The sequence below is a fragment of the Mirounga angustirostris genome, unplaced genomic scaffold (genome assembly GCF_029215605.1).
Source record: "Mirounga angustirostris isolate CCGP_5_RB_7025 unplaced genomic scaffold, mMirAng1.0.hap1 SCAF_10, whole genome shotgun sequence".
In the NCBI taxonomy this organism is placed as follows: Eukaryota; Metazoa; Chordata; class Mammalia; order Carnivora; family Phocidae; genus Mirounga; species Mirounga angustirostris.
Window position 1 is genome coordinate 137,261,551 of NW_026991718.1, and position 19,715 is coordinate 137,281,265.

At 63.4% G+C, this 19,715-nt stretch overlaps 1 long non-coding RNA gene across 6 annotated transcripts in view; it reads left to right on the forward strand.

Moving 5' to 3' along the window:
• Positions 1-19,715, forward strand: part of LOC135361820 (uncharacterized) — a 44,068-nt gene that overhangs the window by 1,900 nt on the left and 22,453 nt on the right. For 5 of the 6 annotated variants that reach the window (XR_010405952.1, XR_010405951.1, XR_010405955.1 and 2 more), the window contains exon 2: positions 273-1,168. This is a non-coding gene — a long non-coding RNA (uncharacterized LOC135361820). Of the gene's footprint in view, positions 1-272; positions 1,169-11,284; positions 12,657-19,715 lie in introns of those variants that run through there. The other variant, XR_010405956.1, reaches the window with a different exon arrangement.

Here is a 19,715-nt window from a genome sequence, read left to right on the forward strand (position 1 = left end):
TTGCACGCTCTAGGCTCTGCAGAGACATGGCCCTGCCCTGGGGTGGCAGCATCCGACACCCCTCCGGGCCGGTCTGTGCAGGACAGGTGGGCTGCCCGGTGGGAGGGGCGCGCAGGGTCGCCCCAGGCCTTGTCTTCTGATGGAACTGGAAGTGTGCTCAGGCCCAGGGCCTTGTGCAGCCATAGCAGGACCCTGGGCCCGGGTTCTCTGTGTCTGTGCCCAGCCCGGCTGCTGACCCCAGCAAGCGTGTCCCCTGCTGTCTCCCTCTGCAGGCACCCAGCAACGCATGAGGCCCTTCTTCAGCATCCCACCGCTCAGCCGCGGGCCTCACCCTGGCCATGGCGAGACCTCTGCCCGTGCGCTCCTGATGCCCCTGGGCCCAGGCTGGGGGTGGTCGGCCCTCCGATGGCGGGCACCTGTCCCGGAGGCCACACTGCTCCCTGTCAGACTCTCCGTGGTTCCGACTCCCGGATTCGGGGTGGCCGGAGAAGTTGGTGGGGAAGAGGGGCTTCTTCTCCATCACAGGCAAATTCTGAAATGCAGTGAAAAACAGTATCGCTATAATTAAGTGTTCCAAAGCGCTTAGCTTGCCACTTGCTAAGTTTACTTAACCCTCTTTAACGGGTTCATTAGAAGCCGGTGAGCACCGGGAAATTCATCAACAGGAAGGCGGCCCCTGCGTTTGCCTGTAAATTGGTATTGATCAGTCTGGGTGGAGGCCGGGTGGAGGCCGGGCGTGGGCCACAGGGAGCCAGGTGTGCCTGGGCCGCGTCGCTGGCCGCTGGCCGGGTGGCAGTGCTTGGTGGAGCCGCCCGCTGGTGCGAGCATCTCTTCAGGTGGCCACGGCAGAGGTGGCAACATGTCAGGAGTGCAGAGGGGAGGGAGAGGGCGAAGCAGGGAGGGAGAGAGCCGGAGGGGGAGGAGGTGGCCGTAGAGGGGAAGAAGGAGCCGGCTCTAGTCCCCCGCCCAGCCAGGCCCAAGAGCAGAAGGGGCTGGTGGAGGCAAGGACCACCTCCCAGCCGCTCCCAGCCACCCTCTGGAGATGCAGCGTCCACCTGTCACGCGTGTCTTCAAAGACAGAGGCATGACTGAGCCCTGCCCGCGAGGGCTCTGGTTCCTGGGAGGCAGAACCACCAGGGACCTGCCCAGGAAGCTGCCAGCTGCCCAGGTAAGGCCTGTCCGCTGCTTGGGTCTCCTGGCGCACCCATCTGGGCTTATGGCGTGTGGTGCTGGGCTCCCCGTGGGCTCTGGCCACCCTGCCCTCCATCACTCATGGTGGGCTCCTTCTGAGCTGCGGTGCCTTCGCTCCGGCCTCCCTGTGCACTTGGCTGGGACAAGGTGCCCAGATGGAGAGGGAGGGTGCTGGCTGAGGCTCGGCACGTCTCTGAGAGGAAACGGCACATCTTTCTCCGGGGTGAGGGTGGGAGGTGGCAGCCTGGGTCCTTGCTTTTCTTGTTCCACTGACGCAAAACCAGATAACTGTGGGGCGAGTGAAGGGATTCTTGAGACGGTGGAGCGGGCTGTCTGCTTCTGCCCTTCCTAACGGTGTGTGCGTGCGCTTGGGAGCACAGAGAGCGGGATGGAGTGGGCACAGAGGCCAGGCTCGCTGGGCAGAGCTGGAGGGCATGGTGTGCCGGCCCCACGCACACAGAGGGCTCCAGGGTGTGCATCCAGGCAGAAGCCCCACGGCCTTGGTGGGTCCCCTTCCCCAAGCCTGCGTAGCCATCCAGACCGAACTACCCGCTTGGGGAACATACTTCTTTATATGCCCATATGGACCTGCGGAGCTATGGAATGTAAAGAAGTATGTATTTCAGGTGGGGAACTCTCACCCGCAGGGTCGCCCAGCAGACAGACAGACAGTCAGCCAGCCGGGCAGGCGGCTGTGGCTGGGGCGAGGGCCTCTGTGGCAGGCTGCCGGGGCATCAGTGGACGGCCCTGTCCCCTACCGGCATTGTTCTGTCACTTTGCCTGTGTCAGCAGGTGGAGGCGTTCGTCAGACATTAAATATTCAACGTGCTGACTGCGGCAGAGGGAAGGTGGCCCCGTGGCAGGCGTGGGGTCCAGTGCAGGGGCTGGGGGGGCCGGGGCGGGGGGCCTGGGCTTGGGAACGTAGGGTGCCCGTGGCTCGGGGGCCTCACTTCCAGACACCCTCAAAGGGGTCATTCGCCAGTAGAAAGGGCTGTTTGTGCAGCAGGGGCAGAAAGCTGCTCCCAGGCACAAGGAAACCTGCGTGTCCCCAAAGGGTCAGGGAGCCAGGCCAGGAAAGGAAAGGAAAGAGGGAAGGGGCTCCTGCAGCTACGTAGGGATGCCCCTTGGGGGAAACACACCTCCCTGGCTCCCAGGGGCTGCACTGTGAGGCAGAGGTGAGGGTGCCATGCGGTTCAGCCTCTTAGGGTCAGGCCCAGGGCAGCAGTGGGGTCAGAGACACCTGCAGCCCCAGGCCCCCACTCCTGCCTCTGAGACACCCGAGCCCCGGACCCCGAGGGCACCCTGACAGAGACCATGGGGGCTGAGTGTGGCCGGCCCTGAGTCCGCCTCCCCACCTGGTCCTGCCCCCCACCCCCACACCAGCCCGAGCCCCACGTTGCTCTTTGCCGTGTTTGCTGTGAAGGCTGGCGAGGTCTCCCTGGCCTGCTTAGTGCGACAGCCGCGGGTAGGAGCCCGGAGCCCTGCTGCCTGCTCTGCCCCCGTCCAGGTCCTGGCTGGGAGCAGAGGCAGGGCTGGGGTCCCGTGGGCCCCACGGCGGGACCGTGATGGCCAGGAGATGAAGACAGATGCTCTATCTGGTCTCCACTGTGCTGGTCCTTCTCCAGTGAGGCAGAGGGCGGAAGGGCTGGGCTGCTGTGGGAGGGCACCTGGGCCGGTTTCTGGCCCTCGGTGTGGGGTGAGGCCAGCGTGTCTGCCCAGGGCACGTCCGCCTCAGGCTCAGGGCTATTTTTCCAATGCATGTGTCATCTCTGCTTTTCTGGGCGTCCTTGGCATTGCTGGCCTGGGCCATGGCAGGTGCCCCAGCCCCTCCCACACCCTGACCTTTGGCAGGAAGGCGGCTCTCGTGTCGGGGGTGGGACAGGGATGGGCAGGCAAGCAGGCCGCCTCCTCCAGCTGCTGGAAGCACTGGGTCTGGGGGCAGACGGGATCCCTGAGCCACTGAGGTCCCGCCCAGGAGCCTGGGGATAGGCAGACACAGGCAGTTCCAAGCTCGCCCGTGGCTCCCAGCTCCCAGGGGGTTGACTGTAGTTGAGGGCCGCTGAATCGGCACCCATAGCTGGGAGGTAGGATTGTCCTTGGGCACTGCCTTCCTTCCGGCCACCGGGCCCAGAGGGGAACGTGTCCAGCGTCCCCAGGAAGGTCATCTTTGCCCGATGCTTCCAGCTCCGGCCACAGCGGGGGAAGTAGCAGAGCGCATGGCCACCAGGGCTGGCCGCAGACATGCGGCTCTTCCCCCAGATGCATCCCAATGTGCATTATGGCTTTACTGCAGGATGTGGTGTTTAAATAAAAGCATTAGTGTTTGGGAATTAGGTTTGACTGAGCAGTAAAGCTAGGGAGTTCGCAGGGAGAGAGCTGTAAATTGCCACCCGTCTCTTGATTGGCCAAAATAAGAACGGGCAGCACTTGGACGCCTCCCCGTGGGAGCCCCGGGGGCGGCTGGAATTTTCTGTCCATGAAGCTACTGCTCTTGGCTCCGGGGGGAGCCGGAGAGGGAACCCAGAGCAGGCGTGGCTTCTGCGTTGGGTCGTTGGGTCTTTCTGTGGGGAAAGGAGAGACCGGCAGGACCGTGTGTGTGCTCTCCCAGAGGGCCTTCCCTGGAGGGCCTGCCACCCAGAGAGCCTGCCATGGGGGCTCCGGGACTCTTTCAGAGGAAGCGGGGTCTGGGGTGTGCCTGGGGGGGTCAAAGCCCCACCCTCGTAGGGCTTGCTCGCCAACTTGGGGACCCAGGTGGTTTTGTGAGGCTGTGGGGAGACTTTGAGGCTGGGAGGGGAGGCCGGTGCCCCTTTCTCTGAGCTCTTGGAGCAGGGACGCCCCCGGGTTTCCCGGAGCACTTGGAAAACCTTTGCAGTCCGACGGCAGGCCCAGGTTCCGCAGGTGGAAATGGTAGCTCCGAGGACCGTGGCGCTCATAATTTCAGCGCGTCAAAGTGGCTCGACTCCTGCAGGCGACGGCTCACAAAATCCAGGCACACTGCGCGCCAGGGGGTCGGGAGGGCGGGGGCGGCCCCGTCGTGCCAGGTGCGTGTGTCTGCGTCGGCCACAAACTCTCTTCAGTGTCTGCAGCCAGGTGGCATCTGCTTCCAAAGAGGGTGTGCTTGTTTCTCTGGTTGGATGGTGCACTCACCACAGGCAAGAAAGCATTTTCCTGCACAAGGTTTTCAAAGGGGGGGGGCGGCCCTGCTGAAAGCATCTGTGGGGGGCATTAGGAATGTCTCGGAAAACCCTAGCTCATGTGGGAAAGGCTGGACCGAGGAGCAACTGCATGATCAGGCTGACCAGCAGGATGATGTTTTAGCTGCCGCAGCCTGTCAATCAAACTGAACAGTGCTTGACTTGCAGATCCCCATCCCCATCCCCCCCTGCCCCGGCCTAAATGAGCACGGGGAGGACCTGAGCAATCCTTAGGGCCAGGCATAGCCCAGAAAGATGGAGCCTGGAGGGGTTTGCAGGACAGAAGGTGGACGGGTTGGGGGCGGGGCCAGCGGGAGGGGCGGGGCCAGAGGGGGCGGGGCCAGCGCGATTGCATTAATTGTGCCACCTTAGCATAAAGGGTAACGGCTGGGCGTCCGTCAGAGCAGCTTGTGCTGACTCAGCCTCGCTGGCTGGCCGCACGTCCCATTGCAGAGGGCCTCCGCTCACGGCTTCACTCCCTGCCTTTGACGCCCACTGCTCTTTAGGGTGTCCAGGCCTGGGGTCAGTGCTGCTGGGACAGGGGGCTCGCGGACGAGAGCGCGGGGCTTTCTGGGGCACTCTGGCCTCACCCGCTGCCCTTGGCCCACCAGCAGCCCGCCTGGGATGGGAAGAGGGTGGTGTGACTCTCGGGAAGAGAAGGGGTCCCAGGCACAGTGTGAGTGGCCCCCAGGAGCTCCCACGGTCTGCTCCTGCCTGCATCCGGCTGCGGGACTCTCTCAACAGGCCCTGCAAGGCCCAGCACCTGGCTGGCCGGAGCTTGGGGCCACTCCTGGGCTGCACTCCTGGGTCCCGCGTGGGGACGGCCTGCACTGCTGGCTCTGACCCAGGAAGGCCTGCCCGCCCTGTGGCGGGGGGCTGCCGCAGCCGAGGTGGTGGCTGAGTGGGGCAGGCTGTGCATCTCAAGGGCAGGGCCGGGAGGGCCATCTGTGACAGCCTAGCGGCTGCTCCTTAAATGCAGAAACCTGGGGTGATGGGTCCTGCACAAGGGCAGGGCGTGGGTGCCTGCTCCCTGGCGCATGCCATCCACCTCGGTTTTCAGAGGCCCAGGTCTGCTTCCTGTGCTGGGGCGGGGGGTCCGATGGGGCATATGTGACGAGCCAGGGCCACCTGGCACAGAGGCCCCTCCCCGGCCCCCGGGGTCCAGCCCAGGAAAGAAGGCCCCACTGCCCCAGTGCTGGCTGGCAAGGTCATTGGCTTTTCCCCATCCAGGGGAGCGGACCCCCGAAGGGTCTGCTGGTGGAGAGTCTGGGGTCGCTCCCCTGGGATCACACGTCCAGCTCGGGGCATAGAGGACAGCGCAGGACAGGAGGTTCTGGGACTAGAGTATTTTTAACAGCAGGGGGGAAGGCAGCTGTCCGGGAACCTGTCACGGGGGACGGGGGAGGACGGACTCGGTGGGGATGGTTGGAGGTTGAAGGACACCCAGGACAGACGCCCTGTTTTGGGTCCTTGTCCCCCTGGCAGGCCTGCCTGCCGTCCGTCATGCCCACATATGGCGCCCGGGCTGTGTGTCTCTGCGGCTGCCCGCCCGCCTTGGCTGGTATAAATAGTGCACATTCTCAGCTGTCCTGCTGGAGAGGCTGAACTCAGATGACTTGGGGCCGGGGGAGGCCCGGGGTGGCCTCCCCGCACCCCGGCCACCACCCCGGTGCCCAGGAGCGGCCGCAGGGGCAGCGGGCACAGGCTGGGCGGGGCTTGGAGCCCTGTCCCCTCCTCACCCACCCCCTTCATGGGCGCCAAGGCCAGGCGGGACCCGGAGACCTCCTGTGGTCCATTTCCAAGGGCACGGAGGACCTTCGTTCGCCCACCGAAAGGGTGAGGAGGGCCAGGACCCCGACCCCGGGCTGGGGGCTGTGTGTGGGAGGGCAGGGCTCTGCCTGGCCTGGCTTCCGTGGGCTCGGCCCTGCAGGATGGACGTGGTCGCTGGGGCTCCCTCCTAACCTCCTTGTCTGTCCCTGGCTGTCACCTCCTGCGCCGCACACACACAGCTGCATGCCCCAAGGCCCGGAGCTTGTAGGCCAGCAGCTTCCCAGGGGATCTTGCCTTCCCTCCATCTTTAACCCAAGAAGCGGGTCTCTAAGGGTGGAGTTTCAAACCGCTCTGCAGCCAGTGGAGCAGATGACCTTGAGCGAGGGAATAAAAACACCTGCCCAATACCCCTCAAAGCACGGGGTGCCCCTCCCGGCCTGGACGCAGGTGGCTATGCGTCCCACGTCTCCGCGTGCTGGAAGACCTCGCCAAGCTGGCAGAATTTAGGGACAGATAGGCACAGTCTGTGGGAGTGTCGTCCTCTTGCTCACTTACCGGCCCCAGGCCGTGCCTGTCTTCCCTGCGCTCTGTGCTCTGGCGGTTGCAGGGATCCATCTCTGCAGGTGGAGGGGGTGCCACAGGGCTCCACGGAGGGGCCGTGGTGCCGAGTGGCTCGCACTTATCTCGGAGCGCACTGGCCGTGAATTCGCTCCCGAGCTGCACCCTTCCCTGACCTCAGAGCTCTCTGATCTGGTTCTTAGCCAGGAAGCTTGCTTTCCTGAAATTATACCAGCGTTTACCCCGGCCCTATCTGTGAGATAATAAGACACAGAAATCCATCTCACCATTTCTGCAAAGAACAGCAAAATAATCGTGCGTCCCCCTCTTGCCCTGCCTCCCCCCTTGCCCTGTCCCCCTGCTCTTCGGGTCTATTTGAGGAGAAATTTATCTCTAGGAGGGGCCCCATCAATTTGCCCTGCTCTTTTGCTGACAAGTTTATTAAAAACCCGGGCAACTCCGTATTAAACTTTTATCAGTGTTGAGAAATAATACATATTTTTTTGAGTAGACAGAAAAGTTATGGAACTGGGCTGAGCAGGTCTTGGTTGGCATCCGGCTGGGTCAGTCGGTAAGAATGAGAAATGTTTGGGGGTGGGGTTTCCTTTTGTGTCTCTTAGCTGTGGGTCTCTCTGGAGACTCCTCTGTGGGGACCCAGCAGCCCGAACGGAAGCCGTGGGAAGGCTCCTTCGGCACGGTCCTGGCTGGGGCTGCTCACGCTCCTGGGGCTAACTGTAGTTCTTTGCTAGTTATTTTAATAATTAACCAAAATCTGGAATTAAAAATTAATTTAGTGGCAAATCTGAGTGCTAATAGGTAATGTTGCTGCCGGAGAAATATTAGGTTACTGATTCTTAAATTTTAAAAGCTTCATAGTAAAAAACACAAGAGGCATCCAGATAGGAGTCGTTGATACCCTCTGGGGCGGGTGGGAGTGCAGGGCTCTGTCTTGGCTGCGAGCTGCCCCCCTGGGTGGGATGCCGCTGCCGCGGTCCTGGGCGCCCCGTCTCCGTGATGACTGGTGGGGAGCAGCTTCCTGTCCGCCCTGCTCCTGGCCTCCGGGGGCAGCATCTGCAGCTGCACGTGTGTCTCTGCTGGTGGTTGTCCTTGAACAGAGGCTGGAGGTTGGTGCCACCTCGCCCAGGGTGCAGGCCATCACCCTTCTTCTGGGGGAGTCCGGTGGGCTTTGCCCTCAGTGAGTGCCGTGTCCTGGGGTGCTGGGCCCATCTGAGCTGGGACAGTCGTGGCAGAGGTGAAGGGGCACAGGATGGCAACAACTATGGACTGTGTGTGGCTGGCACTCCCACGTGGGGAAACTGAGGCTCAGAGAGACTGAGGAAGCCCCCTAAGTGCCCCCAAATGGTGGCTCAGACCTAGGGACGGCTTAGGGTGCAGGGGCAGCCTGGTAAGGCCCAGGTCGCCTAGAGAGCTTCAGCGGCTCACTCTGCCCTCTCTCTGAGTCTAGGGCCTGTATCAAACGCAGGGAGGCTTCCTGGAAGAAGTGCCGGCTGCTGCTCGGGCCCGGGGAGCATTTGGGGGCAGGCCTCTGGCCCTGGTGTCGCTGGCAGCACTGCCCCACTGGGGCCCTCTCTGGGCAAGGCTGGCCGCGAGTGTGGGCGAACGCACCGAGCCTTCGCCTACGTCGTGGTTTGCTCCAATTAGAACTAACTGGACATATTCGCTCATCGCGTCTAATTTTGTACCGATTGTAACAGGGCTGCTGGAGTCTTCCGCAGTGTTTGCCCACATCTAGCATCCGTCGCAGCTTCAAAATGCTGAGTGTACTTCCCTGTACGGGACGATGCCATCAGCAGATGTTTTAAAACCTATTTAATTGCGTGGTTCATAAAATGCACAAACTGTGTTAGCTGTGGCCTGGCTCTGTCTCACCCTCGTGGAAAGACAGGCCCGGGGCCCGGGGAGAGGGTCCTGAGGAAGCCACTGCCTGCCGGGCCGGCCAACAGTAAATTCACCAGGGACTCAGGGCCCGTCTCTCTGCCAGGCCCTGCAGCCTGCGACGCAGTCCCTGCCCTGGGCAAGCTCACCTTCTGGCGGGAGGCATCGGGCGCGTAAATGCAGACCTGGTGACGCGTTTGCAAGTCATGGTGAAGGCTTGGCCCCGGCCTTGGCCGCTTCTCCGCTGTCCTCTGGGTCCAGCCCCTTGGCACTCCCTTCTGGCCGGGGTCAGAGGCCCCCAAGGCAGGGGCGGTGAGAGGGGTTGCTGGGGTTCCGGAGACCGCTGGGTGGAGGTGAGTGGCAGGGGCTGAGCCAGGCTAGGGGCTCCTGGGCGGGCGGGTTTGAGAGGCACCTAGGCTGAGCCATGGGCTAGCTGCTCAGGAGGCTTTGGGGCTCGTGGGGAAGCCGGGAGCCTCCAATGGAGGCTGAGACCCCAGGATGCCCAGGGTGGGGGAATGCAGAAAATCTGCCAAATTGAGTTAAAACAGTCACCAGGCAACTGAGTCAGAGACACAGGGACTGCTCACGCTGGGACCGTGCTGCAGACACAGACCCCGAAAGCCCCTCAGACCTGTAGTCATGTGTGCTAGTCACTCGCTCAACAAAGAATTGCCTGAACATTCCCCAGACAAGGCCACGTGGGGGCGCGGGAGTGGGCGGCCGGACCTCCACACTCCCGGGAGGACGGCCACGGGGAGGCGTCCCGAGCCCTGTGCCCTCCGCACCGGGACGATGGGATGGCAGCACCTGGCGTGTGGGGCTTCGATTCGCGCACGCCAGGACAAGCTGGCCAAGGCCGCCCGGCCACGCTGCTGGCTTCTGTGGCCACGGCCCTGCCCTGGGGCTGGGGCCGAAGCTCCCAGCTGCTCACAGACAAGAAGGGAAAGCTCCACCTCGAGCCCCCGCTGGGCATTCTGGGCCGAGCTGGGGGTGGACTGACGGCTGGGGGCTGTGCTGGGACGGCCCCCCGCAGGGCAGTAGGGATGTCCATGTGGAAGCCCAGGTCTGTTATTTTAGGGCAATTCCTCCAGACTTGGAGACCAGGGGCAGACTTCCAAGAGCCGTGAGGGGGTCAAAGGGGAGAGGCGGCACGGTCGGGAGGGCTGGGCTGCCCACTGGGTTGGGCGTGTGCTTGGACTTGGGAATGACAGATCCCAGAGTGACGGTGTCCGCCCGTGGCAGCGGCCGCTTCATCAAGGTTGTCCACAGTGGGGCTGAGTGCCAGCCCAGTCGCTCCATCTGCACCGTCTTCTCTGGAGGGCAGGGGAAGGGCGGGCTCTGGGAATCCTTGGGGTGCCCCCTCCCCATGCTCTGGAGCCAAAAGGAAAGTGTGTTTGCAGAGCTGGGATCTGGCCAGCTCCCCGTCCTCCAGGGCCATCAGGGGCCAGGGCCATCCGTGGGTCATGGGATGAGAGGCTGGAAGGGTCGGGGCCCCCCTGGGCTCCTGGTGAACTTTGGGGGCTGGTCTGGAGGTGAAAGGCCAGGGCTGTTCGCAGAGGAAGGACCCCGTGGCACTGACTCGTTCATGTCTTGGAGGAAGGGTGTGGTGGCAGGGGTGGTGGGGGCCGAGGTCTTGGGGTCTTTGGGCTCTGATGCACCCGGAGTGGTCGTGGGGGGTGGGTTCGCCCCTGCAGTCCAGCCCGGCCAGCTGAGCATCTGCCCTGCAGCATCAGGAGGGCAGGGCAGAGAGAGCAGGGCCTGGAGGAGGCAGTCACCCCTCGCTGTCAGGCCGGCCTGTGCTCAGAGGGAAGTCCACACACCCAGGACGCCGTGTCCCTGGCACTGCCGAAGCTGCTGTCCCCCCTCGTCATTGATGCTGATGAATCGGGTGCTGGCAGGAAAACCAATTTTCTAAAAAGGAACTTGCTCTGTCAGAGTCACTGAGGGTGATGAGGCCTATGCGGGCTTGGCTTTCCGGCGCTGTCCTTACGTGGACTGCAGGCCTGCTCCCGGGAGCCGAGGGGATGATCCCTGCAGCCCCGACAGGCCGCACGGTTGGGGTCAGCTGTGTGGGCCTCCCTGTCCCTCTTCACCTGCCACAGCCGCACGAGGGGGACTGCCCTGGAGAATTCCAGCCGCCCTGCAGAGCCCTCGCAGCGTCCCAGCCCACCCACCCCTCCTGGGCCAGGCTCATGGTTAACTCCAGGCCTGTCCTGCCTCAGCTGCAGCTGAGAGTGTGATCCGGGCAGGGGCAGGGGTCTCTGTCCGTGGGCTGTTAGCCCCCTGAGGGCAGGGCTCTGGTGGCCTCGGCTGTGCCCCAGGACTGAGACCAGTGGCAGGTGCCACAGTGCCTGAGAAACCATGAGAGGCAGGGGCACCCAGGGCCTCCCCGAGTGTGCGTGTGTGCGTGCGTGTGTGTGAGCCCGTGTGTCTGCTGTGGGGCCCCCACCCCACCCCTGGCCCTTCCCTCTCATGTTCAGTCCCTGCAGGGCATGAGGGTCCCTCAGCCATGGCGGGCCCTGCAGGGGAGGTGGGGGCAGAGCCGGGGCACCCCACCGCGTCCGGACATCACATCCACGCCGCTGCTTCCATGGATCCTGGAGCCAAATGCTTTGCTAAAGCTGGTAAAATGGAACCAAATCAACTGTTCAATGGATTTGGTCCCCTTCAACCAGCTGTAGCTGTGCATTGATCGCGCCGTCAGCCAGGCTGGAGGCCACGGCGGCCACGCGGAGGCCACGGCGGCGGCCACATGGAGGCCCAGCGCGGTCTGGTCAGCTCCAAGTAAGCGAAGCCCCTGCCCCACCCGGGCCCCTGACCGGCTGACCCCACCTGAGGCCGGGACCCAGAGGCCCGCCTGCCCTCCTCCGAGTGTGGGCTCCTCCGAGGTGCCCTCCCTGGGGCCGCAGAGCTCTGGCAGCCCGCGCCCCCCAGCCCTCGCAGTGGACTGTGAAAACACACATTCGCTTCCACGCCAGAGTGTGGCTGGGAAGTGCATCCTGGAGCCCGTGCGAGCCGGGGTCGGGGCTGCAGCCTGCATCCTGCCTGCTCCCAACAAGGCAGACCCGCTCCCCAGGCTTTGTTCCACTTTCTCCTTGAAGGCGACCTTGGCCCCAGAAGGCCCTTCCCAGTGCCAGGCGTCCATGCTATGCTGATGACCTAAGCAGTGGGTCTGGTGGCCCCTGCGGGCGCCCAGCACATGGCCTGCCAAGTCCCTGCACCTGCACACCCAGAAGTCGCTTCAGCCACCTCAGGCCCCGGGACCCCCAGCTGGTGGCCCTGCCCGTGGGGCCCAGGACAGAAGGAGAGGCAGAGCCCGGGCCTCTCTCCTGGGCACCTGCCCAGAGAGCCCCCTGTGGGAATCCTGCCCACGCTGAGGCCCCGGGGGAGGCCTGCCTCCTGCCGCTGCCCGTCCCTCACCCACCCTCCTGCCTCATCCCTGCCTGAGGCAGCTCCCGGGCCAGTGTGAAATGCTGCACCTCGCTGGGGACTTGGCACACCCCTCGTCCTCAGGAGAGGAAAACGCAGGTCCTCACCACAGCCTGCCGCCCGAGAAGCTGATCAAGCAGCTTTTCGATTGATGAGCTGCGTTCACATCCATGTCCCACAGCTGCTGGAGGTGTTGGTGCCCCCAGGTCCTGGCCTCGGCTCTCCCCCCCATTGAAAGGGTGACCCAACATGAGACTGGCCCCCATGTCCACCTGCACGTGGACCACCATGGCCATCAGCTGCGGACCCCCTGGAGCGGGAGTGCTGCTGGTTCCTGCCCCCACCCCCCACTGACCACACAGACGCCGCAGGGCAGATGACAGGACCCCAGGCCGGGCCTGACGGCGCCGGGCGGGCAGCAGGTGACCCTTACAGGGGCCGGCAGAGGGCCGGGCGGCCCCAGGGAGCCGCCACCGGCGGGACATGAACAAGTGGGCTTCGGGGGGCTCCGGAGGCTGTGAACCCCAGAACCTGAGTCCCATATAATTTTTAGTCATCATGAAATAAGATTCTTCCTTTGGGTTTTCTCCCCCTCGATCATTAAAAGATAAAAAGCCATTCCCAGCTCCTAGTATAAATGCAACCATGTGGGATCTGGCCCTGGGGCCCCGGCTCGGCACCCTCCCCCGGCTGCGCTGCATGTAGAAAGGATCAGCAAAGACACCTGCTCGGCATAGTGTACGCGGAAAGGACTAGAAAGCCTGAGAGGCCCCTGTTCTGCTCCTGGTCCTTGCTGTTAGTAGACACCTGGTGAATGAACAAAAGCCTTAAAGCCTCTCCCAAGGCAAGACAGGCTCCCACGAAGCTGAATGCTCAGCACAGCTGGAGACCGTGGGCAGGACCCCAGGTGGTGACTGCCCTGGTGGCCCAAGCTCAGCCCGGACAAGGACCCCCATGTGGAAGAGGCTGGCCCAGGACCCACAGCCCCACATGCCCACCCCAAGCCCAGCCAGCTGGGACAGCCGTGTGACCACAGGCGCTCCCCTCGGCCTCCCTGACGTCCAGGTGCTCAGCCGGCGGCCGCGCCCAACCACAGCGGGAGGCCCCCGGGGAAGCCCCTCACCCACCGAGGCCCAGCTCCAGCTTTCACAGAGCGGGTGAGGGGGACACAAAGAGGCCCTGTCCCCCGGCAGATGAGCAGATAAGAGGGCGCCCAGTGGCCGGTGGAAGGGCAGAGCCTGGGCCTGAGCCCAAGCAGCCAGGGGTGCGCCCCCTGTTCTCCGTGGTGTAGAGAGCCTCTGTCCTGAGCCCTGGCTGGGGTCTGGGTCCAGAGGTCCACAGGGGGGCTGTCTCATCACCCCTGCCCCGAGGCAACCTGCATGGCTTTAGGCTGGATGTGCCCACAAGCTGGGGCCAATTTCTGGAGCAGGTATCCACTAGGAACCAGGCCCCAGGCAAAGGCCACCCCCGGGGCCTAGGAAGTGGGGCAGGGCGGGGGGACATGGGTTCGTCCTAGGGGCCAAACTTCCAGCCTTACTCTGTTTGCTCATCATGGTCCCGGGGTCTGTGTCAGGGATGGGGCCAATCGGGAACTCAGCCTTCTGAGTAGAACCTGTGAGCCCAGAAAGCTCTTGAAGAAGGGAAAATGACCTGCGTCAGAGGCTGGGCCCCCAGCAGTGACACCCACCCTGAGAAGGTCGTGCACCCTACAACCTCAACCCAGGGTCCTTTTTTTTTTTTTTCTTAAAGATTTTATTTATTTATTTGAGAGAGAGAATGAGAGAGAGCACAGGAGAGAGGGGAGGGTCAGAGGGAGAAGCAGACTCCCTGCCGAGCAGGGAGCCCGATGCGGGACTCGATCCCGGGACTCCAGGATCATGACCTGAGCCGAAGGCAGTCGCTTAACCAACTGAGCCACCCAGGCGCCCCCCAGGGTCCTTTTTAATCGTGGCTCTGGAGCTCAGACAGAAAGAGACCGCGTCCTGCCCCGCGGCCGCCCCGAGCCCCCGCTTCCTCCACATCGGCTTCCAGGGGTTCTGGCGGCCGTCTGAGCTGCGGGAAGTGTCTTGGCTCAGTGGTCGAGGGCCTGGAGCTTTTGGATGGGAATCCCAGTCCCGGCTCTTGCCCTGGACAGTTCTTTCCTCTAAGGTGCCCTGAGACGCCCATTACATTTTAGTAAAGAAAAGAAAATATTCCTTTGAAAGAAATACTTTCTTGGACAGTATTCAGATGGTCTCCCAGTGCGCGGACAGTGAGTGACGGTGAGCAAGGTGGCTTGTCCTCGGCCCTGGGGACGCTGTTGGCGTGTGTGGGTGGGGGAGGCCGGGCTGCGAGGTGGGGAAGCTCCCCCTGCCATTTCCACAGCCTCTGAAGAGCTCGTGTGGCCGCCTGGTGAAGGCGGTGCGTGTGTTCGGGGTGCAGCCGGGTCCGTCGTCCTCACGCCCTGCCCCGCACCTCCTGGGAGGCGCCCCTGCCGTGAGAGATGAGAGCATGGCAGCAGCACTCACAGTCCGTGCGGCTGGGGCCCCGCGTGCTTCTGCTTGCCCGCTGCTGGCCTGGTTCGGCCCGGCCCCCCACCAATAAGTGCACGCACAGGGACACGCACATACAGGCCGGGGTGCACGCATGCAATGTGCACACGCGTGCACGTGCACAGACACGCACGTTGCCCCCCACCCCCAGCTCACAGACCCGATGCGCTATCACAGTCGGGGGAGGCAGCCTAGTGTGGGCTGGGGTGGACAGGGGGAGGCCGAGGGGAGGACAGACGATGCTCGGGGGACGTGCGTGGGAGGACCTGGCACCTGGGGGGGGTGGTGAGCGGGGGCGAGGCTGAGAGTGAGGTGGTCAAGCCAGGGTTTGTGGGCTCTCCCTGGTAACCCCACGAGAGGAGGACTCGGCCCCCCTCTTCCAGGGAAGCCCCCAGCCCACGTTCCCTTCCCTGGCCCCAGGGCCGCTCTGCAACCCCGTGCTCTGCAGGCTCTGTGGGACTCCGTGGCAGCCCCTGAAGCCTGGGGGTCCTGTCTCCACTTCCCCCGATCTACCTTCTGTCACCATAGATTCGACCAGTGTCCTCCAGAAATTTCAGGGAAACCTCCGCATGTGGCCGGCTGTGCTCGGCACCTTCCTCCCCGGGCTTACCCTGCGACTCACTCCACGGGTGTGTCTGCGCGCTCTGCTTCCCCTCATTGCCGGGCAGAGACCCTCACCCATGGGTGGACGCTGCTGCGGGAGGGAGCCAGGGCGGTCTCCGGGAGAAGTGGGCACGGAGGCTGGGCTGCAGGGCTGCCTCGGGGCCAGACTGGCCAGGGTTGGCCAGGGAAGGGACGTTAGCGGCTCGTGGCCGAGAGGTCTGACACTCAGGCTGGACCCAGAACCTCATGTGATCAGAAGTCTCATAGCCCCTTTCCTCTGGGCTGGCTTCCTTCCGGGGCAGGATCTCCCCAGGTGGGGGCAAAGGTGGCCCCCGGCAGCTCCGGGCTCATGCCTCCAACCAGGACAGCAGCTGCAGGTCCCGAGAGAGAGAGAGAGAGAGAGAGAGAGAGAGAGGGAGGCGGGAAGGAACTCATTCTAAGAGTTCGGGAGGGTCCCCGGGTCACGGGAGCGCTCGAGGGGGTGGGGGCCACCCACCAGAATCCCTCAGGCTCCCCTAAAAGAACCTGGGGACCTGTGACCAAAAGAAGGGTGCGGGTCAGGCAGAGATGAAGGCCGCCCTGCACAGGGAGCCCCCCTTCTGGGCCATGGGTGACAGGCACGCGCGGGCCGGCCACTGCCCCGGGGGTCAGCTCCCCAGCTCTGCCATCCTGCCACGGTAGTGGGTGGGCATTCGCTGCGTGACTGTGCGGCTTGACCGTCCTTTATTTTTAAAACGGAGAAGAAATAGAGACACCAATACGTGGGTGCTAGGAGCAGGAAACACGTTTTGTGGATGCGGACGGCGAGCCAGCGGCCCCAGGGACTCGTTTGAGTAGATGTGAGGACACCGTCCAGCTCCGTGTGTGTGCACTGTGACAGGGTCCCCTCGCTGGACAGTCTGAGGCCCTGAGCTCTCCCACGAGATGTGAGGCCACTGTGTGGTGACACAGGGTGCTTTCTGAGAGGGAGGTGGGAACATGGGGGGGGCCCTCCGCAGGCATCGCTCCCAGGTGTGAGTCAGGCCTTCCTTGTCAGCAGGTTGACTGGGAGACGGCCAGGGACCTGTGTGCCCCCTACTCAGATCAGACTGAGAGCAAAACGACGAATCACAGGGCATCTCTCCCCCATGCACACCTGGGCCGTATTTCTCGTGGCAGGAAGGGGAGCAAGGCTGAGTCCTACAGAAATTTCTAGATGGAGAATATCTATGTCTTCTGGCACCAACCAGGGGACACGTGACTGATGGGATAATTTGCATCTTTTAAACCTAAGATTGGCGTCACTGCAGACACACCGATGACGAAGTTTGTAAATTTGCTAATCCCTCTTTTTGCTAAGCGCCCCCCTCATGCATAAAAATATCAAGCCAATAGCCAGCCGCTCTCCCCAAAGGAGCAGAATTGCATCTTCCACAAGCGGCTCCTTGTTGGGTTGGGTCTTGTTCTTCAACCTGCCTGCCCGCCCTGCTTTATTCTGGGGTCTCTCTCAAGGGCCCCAGGGGGCTCTTTCCAAAGCCCCCTGGGTTGCTGCTGCAGCATCCAGACCCAGGGGCCCCTCACCCTGACCGCTCAGTGTTGGGGTAGCGCTCAGCCAAGACGGGCTGCCTGGCTCATTTTGTCCTCTGTGCTGACCTTTCTGGAGGGCCCACAGCCCTGGTCTGGCCTCTGGACCGCGGCCAGGGCCGCCCCTTGACATCTCTCAGCGGTTGGCAGAGAGGAGCGGGGGGCACACGGGACACTGGTCCCCTGGATGGCTGAGCAGACAGGAGAACCCAGAGGGACAAGCTCCGCTTGGAGACACGTCCTGGGTGGGGCTGGGGTCCCTCGGGGGTTGGAGGCTTCCTTCCGCCATGGTGGGTAGAGGGGCTCTGACCAGCACAGAGGGAAGAGGGGCCCGCTGAAGACCCCCCTTCAGACATCCATTCCCAGGACACACCGAAGACCCAACGGTGCGCTGAAGCCATCAGCAACAGTGGAGGGGCCGGCGGGCGGGCCTGCGGCCAAAACCAAGCGCCAGGAATACCTGACCTGTGTCGCAGGGTCGGATGAGGGGCGCCGGGGGCGCCGGGGCCGCGGCTCAGTTTTTGTCGGGCAAGCCGGCCCTTTGTGCGGCTGCCCGCGCAGCAGGGGAGTTAATTCCTCGACCCGAGGATGACCAAATTGTTCGGAGGAGCAGGTTTCTCGTGTCGGGTGTTTATGCTGCCGCGCTCCTCAGACTGTGGGGGTCGCTCTTCCTCACTGGGGCCTGGGAGCCAAAGCAAGTCATGGAGGCGAGGGGGCTTCGACCCGCCGCCTGCCTCGTCCAGCTCGGTGGCCGCAGCTGGACCCCGTCCCTGAGGCCACGGCCGCACGGGGAGAGGCGAGCCGTGGCGGGGAAGAGCAGGGCCGGGGCTGTGCCCATGGGGACCGCCTGAAGAGGCCTCTTCTGCGAGTCTAAAGGCAGAGTCGGCCCCTTGCGGCGTGTGCCGAGTCGAACCGAGGACAGGGCCGTGAGCCCACGTGGCCAGAGCGCTGGCGGGAGGCTGTGTCCTGTCCTGACACTGCCCTGGGCCTGCAAAGGCCTCTGGAGAAGCCCTGGTCTGGGACCCTGGGGAGATGTCCCCAAGCCTGTTCTCGTCTGTGAATCGGGACTGCCCTGCCCGGCTCCCTCGGGACGGCCACGGGACCCAAGGCGCTGTGCCCGGAGTCCACAGCCTGTGTGGAGTGCGCCTCCATCCCTGTCCCTGCTCCATTTCATGCAGCCTGACGTGCGTCGCCATCAGTGGGGAATCTGGGGGCAGAAGGATTCGGGGGCCCCTCGGGATGCCAGACGTGCTCACTTTACACATTTAAATTCCCCTCAGGACGCAGCTCCCGAGGAGTACGGTTCTCTCAGTCCTGGGACAGTGACCATGGTCCCCTGAGTGCACCGTGTTCTACCTGCAGGCCACCCGTGCTCCCCGTGCCCACAGCGGTCCTCCTTCCAGGCCAGCAGAGACCCCTCTGGGAGACCCTCCCCGGTAACTCCAGCCATCCCGAGTGGGCTCCCCGTCCACAACACTGACCTTCCAGCCACTCTGGGTGAAGGTCATGCCAGATCTGAGTTCGGCACGGTTTCTAATCCACCTGGTCCGTAACAATAATAACACGATAATAACAGTCATAAAAACGGCACTGCATTTGTAGGTCACGTGTCCTGTCAGCCCCGCGTGGAGACTCCTCCCGCCCCCGGACCAGGCGCTCGTGGCGTGGGGAGACTGCTCGGGGACGGGAAGGCTGGAGACGGGTTTCAGGGCTGGCCAGTTCGCCGAGGACACTGGGTGTGTGATTTTCCTCCTGCACCGTGCAGACCCTGCCCAGGAAGGACAGGTGGGGGACGTGAGCACAGCGCGTGATGAGACCCAGCAGTGCCGATGCGGCCGCCCTGGGTGCCTTTGCAGGACCCGATGGAGGATAGCTGCCTGCCGCCCCCCTCCGGGCCAGCCCCCTGTGCGCCCCGGGTTTTGCTGGCAGGCCGGACAGAGTGCAGGGACGGCTCCCCTGCCGGCATCCCTGACCCCAGGAACGAGCCTCCAGCCAGAGGCAGATAGGGACCCTTGAGCGGGAAGATGAGGGCCATTAATTTGAGTCTGCACAAGTTAATTAAAACGCTTGCTTGCTAATGGTTCCTAGCACAACTGGGAAGGAGGGTGTTAATGCAGACTCCATATATTTGGGGACTCCCGGATCTGAAAACAGGCCTGCCAAGCTTCTAACATGCCCTCCACAGACTGGAGCACGGACATGAATTATTCATGCCGTGCTGTATTAATTGTATTGATATATTAATAATTAATAACAACCATGCTAATAACCACCATCGTGACTAGTCGAGGGCTGCTGGCTTGCGTCCTCCCTGTGAGGTCCTGCCCGGGGATGAGGAAGGTGCACCTCCGAGGGGCAGGCAGCATAAGGAAGGGCTGCTGGGGAGCACGGCCCACTCACAGGGTAGGGGCCGCCGCCCTGCAGGAGGGTGCAGAGAGGGACACGGCATGGGGGGAGGGGACAGGAGCCCCGGCCGGCCTGGGTTCCGGTCCCAGGGCCTCACTCCTGACCACGAGGCCGGGTGCAGGCTTTTCCGCTCTCCGAGGCTCCGTGGTGTCATCTGCAGAATGGGCACGGCGGCCGCACCAACATGCCGAGGGCTCAGACCTGGCAGGCGTGTGGCCCGTGGTGAGGGCACACTTGGAGTGGCTGTTACTATCCCCCTGGGGTTTTTGTCTAATCCCTCTCCTTGGAAAGCTCTGCAGTAAATTCTGGAAACTGCCGCACTCCGTGGCATCACTCCCCCCGCCCGACCTGGAAAGGTGGGGGGGTGGGCGTAGTGTTGTCTTAGGAGTGAAGATCTGGAGGGTCGGTGTTGGGAGGGACAGACCCCTGGTAACAGCCAGGGGAACAATGGGAGTCTACCGTGCGGGCCCCGCTGGTGCTAGGGCCTGTGACCTGTGACATCCCAACCCTGTGACCCCCGGCCGCCGCCACGGCCACGCTTCCACCCAGATCTCCGCTATCAGCCAGACCCTGG